At 44.9% G+C, this 8,502-nt stretch overlaps 1 protein-coding gene across 4 annotated transcripts in view; it reads right to left on the reverse strand.

Annotated features, from left to right (window-relative positions):
* LOC147104521 (solute carrier family 2, facilitated glucose transporter member 11-like) overlaps positions 1 to 8,502 on the reverse strand; it is a 164,110-nt gene that overhangs the window by 39,976 nt on the left and 115,632 nt on the right. The window lies entirely within an intron of this gene.

The raw sequence follows: 8,502 nt of genomic DNA on the forward strand, positions 1-8,502 counted from the left end.
TATAACCAATCCCTCAGTGTGTCTAGCTCTCTATAACCAATCCCTCAGTGTGTCTAGCTCTCTATAACCAATCCCTCAGTGTGTCTAGCTCTCTATAACCAATCCCTCAGTGTGTCTAGCTCTCTATAACCAATCCCTCCGTGTGTCCAGCTCTCTATAACCAATCCCTCAGTGTGTCTAGCTCTCTATAACCAATCCCTCCGTGTGTCCAGCTCTCTATAACCAATCCCTCAGTGTGTCTAGCTCTCTATAACCAATCCCTCAGTGTGTCTAGCTCTCTATAACCAATCCCTCAGTGTGTCTAGCTCTCTATCACCAATCTCTCAGTGTGTCTAGCTCTCTAGAACCAATCTCTGTGTGTCTCGCTCTCTATAACTAATCCCTCAGTGTGTCTAGCTCTCTATAACCAATCCCTCAGTGTGTCTAGCTCTCTATAACCAATCTCTGTGTGCCTAGCTCTCTATAACCAATCCCTCAGTGTGTCTAGCTCTCTATAACCAATCCCTCAGTGTGTCTAGCTCTCTATAACCAATCCCTCAGTGTGTCTAGCTCTCTATAACCAATCCCTCAGTGTGTCTAGCTCTCTATAACCAATCTCTGTGTGCCTAGCTCTCTATAACCAATCCCTCAGTGTGTCTAGCTCTCTATAACCAATCCCTCAGTGTGTCTAGCTCTCTATAACCAATCCCTCTGTGTGCCTAGCTCTCTATAACCAATCCCTCAGTGTGTCTAGCTCTCTATAACCAATCCCTCAGTGTGTCTAGCTTTCTATAACCAATCCCTCAGTGTGTCTAGCTCTCTATAACCAATCCCTCAGTGTGTCTAGCTCTCTATAACCAATCTCAGTGTGTCTAGCTCTCTATAACCAATCCCTCTGTGTGCCTAGCTCTCTATAACCAATCCCTCAGTGTGTCTAGCTCTCTATAACCTATCCCTCAGTGTGTCTAGCTCTCTATAACCAATCCCTCAGTGTGTCTAGCTCTCTATAACCAATCCCTCAGTGTGTCTAGCTCTCTATAACCAATCTCTCAGTGTGTCTAGCTCTCTATAACCAATCCCTCAGTGTGTCTAGCTCTCTATAACCAATCTCTGTGTGCCTAGCTCTCTATAACCAATCCCTCAGTGTGTCTAGCTCTCTATAACCAATCTCTGTGTGCCTAGCTCTCTATAACCAATCCCTCAGTGTGTCTAGCTCTCTATAACCAATCTCTCAGTGTGTCTAGCTCTCTATAACCAATCCCTCAGTGTGTCTAGCTCTCTATAACCAATCCCTCAGTGTGTCTAGCTCTCTATAACCAATCCCTCAGTGTCTAGCTCTCTATAACCAATCCCTCAGTGTGTCTAGCTCTCCATAACCAATCCCTCAGTGTGTCTAGCTCTCTATAACCAATCCCTCAGTGTGTCTAGCTCTCTATAACCAATCTCTCAGTGTGTCTAGCTCTCTATAACCTATCCCTCAGTGTGTCTAGCTCTCTATAACCAATCCCTCAGTGTGTCTAGCTCTCTATAACCAATCCCTCAGTGTGTCTAGCTCTCTATAACCAATCTCTGTGTGCCTAGCTCTCTATAACCAATCCCTCAGTGTGTCCAGCTCTCTATAACCAATCCCTCAGTGTGTCTAGCTCTCTATAACCAATCCCTCAGTGTGTCTAGCTCTCTATAACCAATCCCTCTGTGTGCCTAGCTCTCTATAACCAATCCCTCAGTGTGTCAAGCTCTCTATAACCAATCCCTCAGTGTGTCTAGCTCTCTATAACCAATCCCTCAGTGTGTCTAGCTCTCTATAACCAATCCCTCAGTGTGTCTAGCTCTCTATAACCAATCCCTCAGTGTGTCTAGCTCTCTACAACCTATCCCTCAGTGTGTCTAGCTCTCTATAACCAATCCCTCAGTGTGTCTAGCTCTCTATAACCAATCCCTCAGTGTGTCTAGCTCTCTATAACCAATCCCTCAGTGTGTCTAGCTCTCTATAACCAATCTCTCAGTGTGTCTAGCTCTCTATAACCAATCTCAGTGTGTCTAGCTCTCTATAACCAATCCCTCAGTGTGCCTAGCTCTCTATAACCAATCCCTCAGTGTGTCTAGCTCTCTATAACCAATCTCTCAGTGTGTCTAGCTCTCTATAACCAATCTCTCAGTGTGTCTAGCTCTCTATAACCAATCCCTCAGTGTGTCTAGCTCTCTATAACCAATCCCTCAGTGCGTCTAGCTCTCTATAACCAATCCCTCAGTGTGTCTAGCTCTCTATAACCAATCTCTCAGTGTGCCTAGCTCTCTATAACCAATCCCTCAGTGTGTCTAGCTCTCTATAACCAATACCTCAGTGTGCCTAGCTCTCTATAACCAATCCCTGTGTGTCTAGCTCTCTATAACCAATCCCTCCGTGTGTCTAGCTCTCTATAACCAATCCCTCAGTGTGTCTAGCTTTCTATAACCAATCCCTCAGTGTGTCTAGCTCTCTATAACCAATCTCTCAGTGTGTCTAGCTCTCTATAACCAATCCCTCAGTGTGTCTAGCTCTCTATAACCAATCCCTCAGTGTGTCTAGCTCTCTATAACCAATCCCTCAGTGTGTCTAGCTCTCTATAACCAATCCCTCAGTGTGTCTAGCTCTCTATAACCAATCCCTCAGTGTGTCTAGCTCTTTATAACCAATCCCTCAGTGTGTCTAGCTCTCTATAACCAATCCCTCAGTGTGTCTAGCTCTCTATAACCAATCCCTCCGTGTGTCTAGCTCTCTATAACCAATCCCTCAGTGTGTCTAGCTCTCTATAACCAATCCCTCAGTGTGTCTAGCTCTCTATAACCAATCCCTCAGTGTGTCTAGCTCTCTATAACCAATCTCTCAGTGTGTCTAGCTCTCTATAACCAATCTCTGTGTGTCTCGCTCTCTATAACTAATCCCTCAGTGTGTCTAGCTCTCTATAACCAATCCCTCAGTGTGTCTAGCTCTCTATAACCAATCTCTGTGTGCCTAGCTCTCTATAACCAATCCCTCAGTGTGTCTAGCTCTCTATAACCAATCCCTCAGTGTGTCTAGCTCTCTATAACCAATCCCTCAGTGTGTCTAGCTCTCTATAACCAATCCCTCAGTGTGTCTAGCTCTCTATAACCAATCTCTGTGTGCCTAGCTCTCTATAACCAATCCCTCAGTGTGTCTAGCTCTCTATAACCAATCCCTCAGTGTGTCTAGCTCTCTATAACCAATCCCTCTGTGTGCCTAGCTCTCTATAACCAATCCCTCAGTGTGTCTAGCTCTCTATAACCAATCCCTCAGTGTGTCTAGCTTCTATAACCAATCCCTCAGTGTGTCTAGCTCTCTATAACCAATCCCTCAGTGTGTCTAGCTCTCTATAACCAATCTCAGTGTGTCTAGCTCTCTATAACCAATCCCTCTGTGTGCCTAGCTCTCTATAACCAATCCCTCAGTGTGTCTAGCTCTCTATAACCTATCCCTCAGTGTGTCTAGCTCTCTATAACCAATCCCTCAGTGTGTCTAGCTCTCTATAACCAATCCCTCAGTGTGTCTAGCTCTCTATAACCAATCTCTCAGTGTGTCTAGCTCTCTATAACCAATCCCTCAGTGTGTCTAGCTCTCTATAACCAATCTCTGTGTGCCTAGCTCTCTATAACCAATCCCTCAGTGTGTCTAGCTCTCTATAACCAATCTCTGTGTGCCTAGCTCTCTATAACCAATCCCTCAGTGTGTCTAGCTCTCTATAACCAATCTCTCAGTGTGTCTAGCTCTCTATAACCAATCCCTCAGTGTGTCTAGCTCTCTATAACCAATCCCTCAGTGTGTCTAGCTCTCTATAACCAATCCCTCAGGTGTCTAGCTCTCTATAACCAATCCCTCAGTGTGTCTAGCTCTCCATAACCAATCCCTCAGTGTGTCTAGCTCTCTATAAACAATCCCTCAGTGTGTCTAGCTCTCTATAACCAATCTCTCAGTGTGTCTAGCTCTCTATAACCTATCCCTCAGTGTGTCTAGCTCTCTATAACCAATCCCTCAGTGTGTCTAGCTCTCTATAACCAATCCCTCAGTGTGTCTAGCTCTCTATAACCAATCTCTGTGTGCCTAGCTCTCTATAACCAATCCCTCAGTGTGTCCAGCTCTCTATAACCAATCCCTCAGTGTGTCTAGCTCTCTATAACCAATCCCTCAGTGTGTCTAGCTCTCTATAACCAATCCCTCTGTGTGCCTAGCTCTCTATAACCAATCCCTCAGTGTGTCTAGCTCTCTATAACCAATCCCTCAGTGTGTCTAGCTCTCTATAACCAATCCCTCAGTGTGTCTAGCTCTCTATAACCAATCCCTCAGTGTGTCTAGCTCTCTATAACCAATCCCTCAGTGTGTCTAGCTCTCTACAACCTATCCCTCAGTGTGTCTAGCTCTCTATAACCAATCCCTCAGTGTGTCTAGCTCTCTATAACCAATCCCTCAGTGTGTCTAGCTCTCTATAACCAATCCCTCAGTGTGTCTAGCTCTCTATAACCAATCTCTCAGTGTGTCTAGCTCTCTATAACCAATCTCAGTGTGTCTAGCTCTCTATAACCAATCCCTCAGTGTGCCTAGCTCTCTATAACCAATCCCTCAGTGTGTCTAGCTCTCTATAACCAATCTCTCAGTGTGTCTAGCTCTCTATAACCAATCTCTCAGTGTGTCTAGCTCTCTATAACAAATCCCTCAGTGTGTCTAGCTCTCTATAACCAATCCCTCAGTGTGTCTAGCTCTCTATAACTAATCCCTCAGTGTGTCTAGCTCTCTATAACCAATCTCTCAGTGTGCCTAGCTCTCTATAACCAATCCCTCAGTGTGTCTAGCTCTCTATAACCAATCCCTCAGTGTGCCTAGCTCTCTATAACCAATCCCTGTGTGTCTAGCTCTCTATAACCAATCCCTCCGTGTGTCTAGCTCTCTATAACCAATCCCTCAGTGTGTCTAGCTCTCTATAACCAATCCCTCAGTGTGTCTAGCTCTCTATAACCAATCTCTCAGTGTGTCTAGCTCTCTATAACCAATCCCTCAGTGTGTCTAGCTCTCTATAACCAATCCCTCAGTGTGTCTAGCTCTCTATAACCAATCCCTCAGTGTGTCTAGCTCTCTATAACCAATCCCTCAGTGTGTCTAGCTCTCTATAACCAATCCCTCAGTGTGTCTAGCTCTCTATAACCAATCCCTCAGTGTGTCTAGCTCTCTATAACCAATCCCTCAGTGTGTCTAGCTCTCTATAACCAATCCCTCAGTGTGTCTAGCTCTCTATAACCAATCCCTCAGTGTGTCTAGCTCTCTATAACCAATCCCTCAGTGTGTCTAGCTCTCTATAACCAATCCCTCAGTGTGTCTAGCTCTCTATAACCAATCCTCAGTGTGTCTAGCTCTCTATAACCAATCTCTGTGTGTCTAGCTCTCTATAACAATCCCTCAGTGTGTCTAGCTCTCTATAACCAATCCCTCAGTGTGTCTAGCTCTCTATAACCAATCCTCTGTGTGTCCTAGCTCTCTATAACCAATCCCTCAGTGTGTCTAGCTCTCTATAACCAATCCCTCAGTGTGTCTAGCTCTCTATAACCAATCCCTCAGTGTGTCTAGCTCTCTATAACCAATCCCTCAGTGTGTCTAGCTCTCTATAACCAATCTCTGTGTGCCTAGCTCTCTATAACCAATCCCTCAGTGTGTCTAGCTCTCTATAACCAATCCCTCAGTGTGTCTAGCTCTCTATAACCAATCCCTCTGTGTGCCTAGCTCTCTATAACCAATCCCTCAGTGTGTCTAGCTCTCTATAACCAATCCCTCAGTGTGTCTAGCTCTCTATAACCAATCCCTCAGTGTGTCTAGCTCTCTATAACCAATCCCTCAGTGTGTCTAGCTCTCTATAACCAATCTCAGTGTGTCTAGCTCTCTATAACCAATCCCTCTGTGTGCCTAGCTCTCTATAACCAATCCCTCAGTGTGTCTAGCTCTCTATAACCTATCCCTCAGTGTGTCTAGCTCTCTATAACCAATCCCTCAGTGTGTCTAGCTCTCTATAACCAATCCTCAGTGTGTCTAGCTCTCTATAACCAATCTCTCAGTGTGTCTAGCTCTCTATAACCAATCCCTCAGTGTGTCTAGCTCTCTATAACCAATCTCTGCGTGTCCTAGCTCTCTATAACCAATCCCTCAGTGTGTCTAGCTCTCTATAACCAATCTCTGTGTGCCTAGCTCTCTATAACCAATCCCTCAGTGTGTCTAGCTCTCTATAACCAATCTCTCAGTGTGTCTAGCCCTCTATAACCAATCCCTCAGTGTGTCTAGCTCTCTATAACCAATCCCTCAGTGTGTCTAGCTCTCTATAACCAATCCCTGAGTGTCTAGCTCTCTATAACCAATCCCTCAGTGTGTCTAGCTCTCTATAACCAATCCCTCAGTGTGTCTAGCTCTCTATAACCAATCCCTCAGTGTGTCTAGCTCTCTAACCAATCTCTCAGTGTGTCTAGCTCTCTATAACCTATCCCTCAGTGTGTCTAGCTCTCTATAACCAATCCCTCAGTGTGTCTAGCTCTCTATAACCAATCCCTCAGTGTGTCTAGCTCTCTATAACCAATCCCTGTGTGTCTAGCTCTCTATAACCAATCCCTCCGTGTGTCTAGCTCTCTATAACCAATCCCTCAGTGTGTCTAGCTTTCTATAACCAATCCCTCAGTGTGTCTAGCTCTCTATAACCAATCTCTCAGTGTGTCTAGCTCTCTATAACCAATCCCTCAGTGTGTCTAGCTCTTATAACCAATCCCTCAGTGTGTCTAGCTCTCTATAACCAATCCCTCAGTGTGTCTAGCTCTCTATAACCAATCCCTCAGTGTGTCTAGCTCTCTATAACCAATCCCTCTGTGTGTCTAGCTCTCTATAACCAATCCCTCAGTGTGTCTAGCTCTCTATAACCAATCCCTCAGTGTGTCTAGCTCTCTATAACAAATCCCTCTGTGTGTCTAGCTCTCTATAACCAATCCCTCAGTGTGTCTAGCTCTCTATAACCAATCCCTCAGTGTGTCTAGCTCTCTATAACCAATCCCTCAGTGTGTCTAGCTCTCCTATAACCAATCTCTCAGTGTGTCTAGCTCTCTATAACCAATCTCTGTGTGTCTCGCTCTCTATAACCTAATCCCTCAGTGTGTCTAGCTCTCTATAACCAATCCCTCAGTGTGTCTAGCTCTCTATAACCAATCTCTGTGTGCCTAGCTCTCTATAACCAATCCCTCAGTGTGTCTAGCTCTCTATAACCAATCCCTCAGTGTGTCTAGCTCTCTATAACCAATCCCTCAGTGTGTCTAGCTCTCTATAACCAATCCCTCAGTGTGTCTAGCTCTCTATAACCAATCTCTGTGTGCCTAGCTCTCTATAACCAATCCCTCAGTGTGTCTAGCTCTCTATAACCAATCTCTCAGTGTGTCTAGCTCTCTATAACCAATCCTCAGTGTGTCTAGCTCTCTATAACCAATCTCAGTGTGTCTAGCTCTCTATAACCAATCTCTGTGTGTCTAGCTCTCTATAACCAATCTCTCAGTGTGTCTAGCTCTCTATAACCAATCCCTCAGTGTGTCTAGCTCTCTATAACCAATCTCTCAGTGTGTCTAGCTCTCTATAACCAATCCCTCAGTGTGTCTAGCTCTCTATAACCAATCCCTCAGTGTGTCTAGCTCTCTATAACCAATCCTCAGTGTGTCTAGCTCTCTATAACCAATCCCTCAGTGTGTCTAGCTCTCTATAACCAATCCCTCAGTGTGTCTAGCTCTCTATAACCAATCCCTCAGTGTGTCTAGCTCTCTATAACCAATCCCTCAGTGTGTCTAGCTCTCTATAACCAATCCCTCAGTGTGTCTAGCTCTCTATAACCAATCCCTCAGTGTGTCTAGCTCTCTATAACCAATCCCTCAGTGTGTCTAGCTCTCTATAACCAATCCCTCAGTGTGTCTAGCTCTCTATAACCAATCCCTCAGTGTGTCTAGCTCTCTATAACCAATCCCTGAGTGTCTAGCTCTCTATAACCAATCCCTCAGTGTGTCTAGCTCTCTATAACCAATCCCTCAGTGTGTCTAGCTCTCTATAACCAATCCCTCAGTGTGTCTAGCTCTCTATAACCAATCCTCAGTGTGTCTAGCTCTCTATAACCAATCCCTCAGTGTGTCTAGCTCTCTATAACCAATCCCTCAGTGTGTCTAGCTCTCTATAACCAATCCCTCAGTGTGTCTAGCTCTCTATAACCAATCCCTCGTGTGTCTAGCTCTCTATAACCAATCCCTCCGTGTGTCTAGCTCTCTATAACCAATCCCTCAGTGTGTCTAGCTTTCTATAACCAATCCCTCAGTGTGTCTAGCTCTCTATAACCAATCTCTCAGTGTGTCTAGCTCTCTATAACCAATCCCTCAGTGTGTCTAGCTCTTTATAACCAATCCCTCAGTGTGTCTAGCTCTCCAAAACCAATCCCTCAGTGTGTCTAGCTCTCTATAACCAATCCCTCAGTG

This window comes from Somniosus microcephalus, chromosome 19, assembly GCF_052327205.1.
Source record: "Somniosus microcephalus isolate GS21.2 chromosome 19, FLI_Smic_1.0, whole genome shotgun sequence".
NCBI classification, from domain to species: Eukaryota; Metazoa; Chordata; class Chondrichthyes; order Squaliformes; family Somniosidae; genus Somniosus; species Somniosus microcephalus.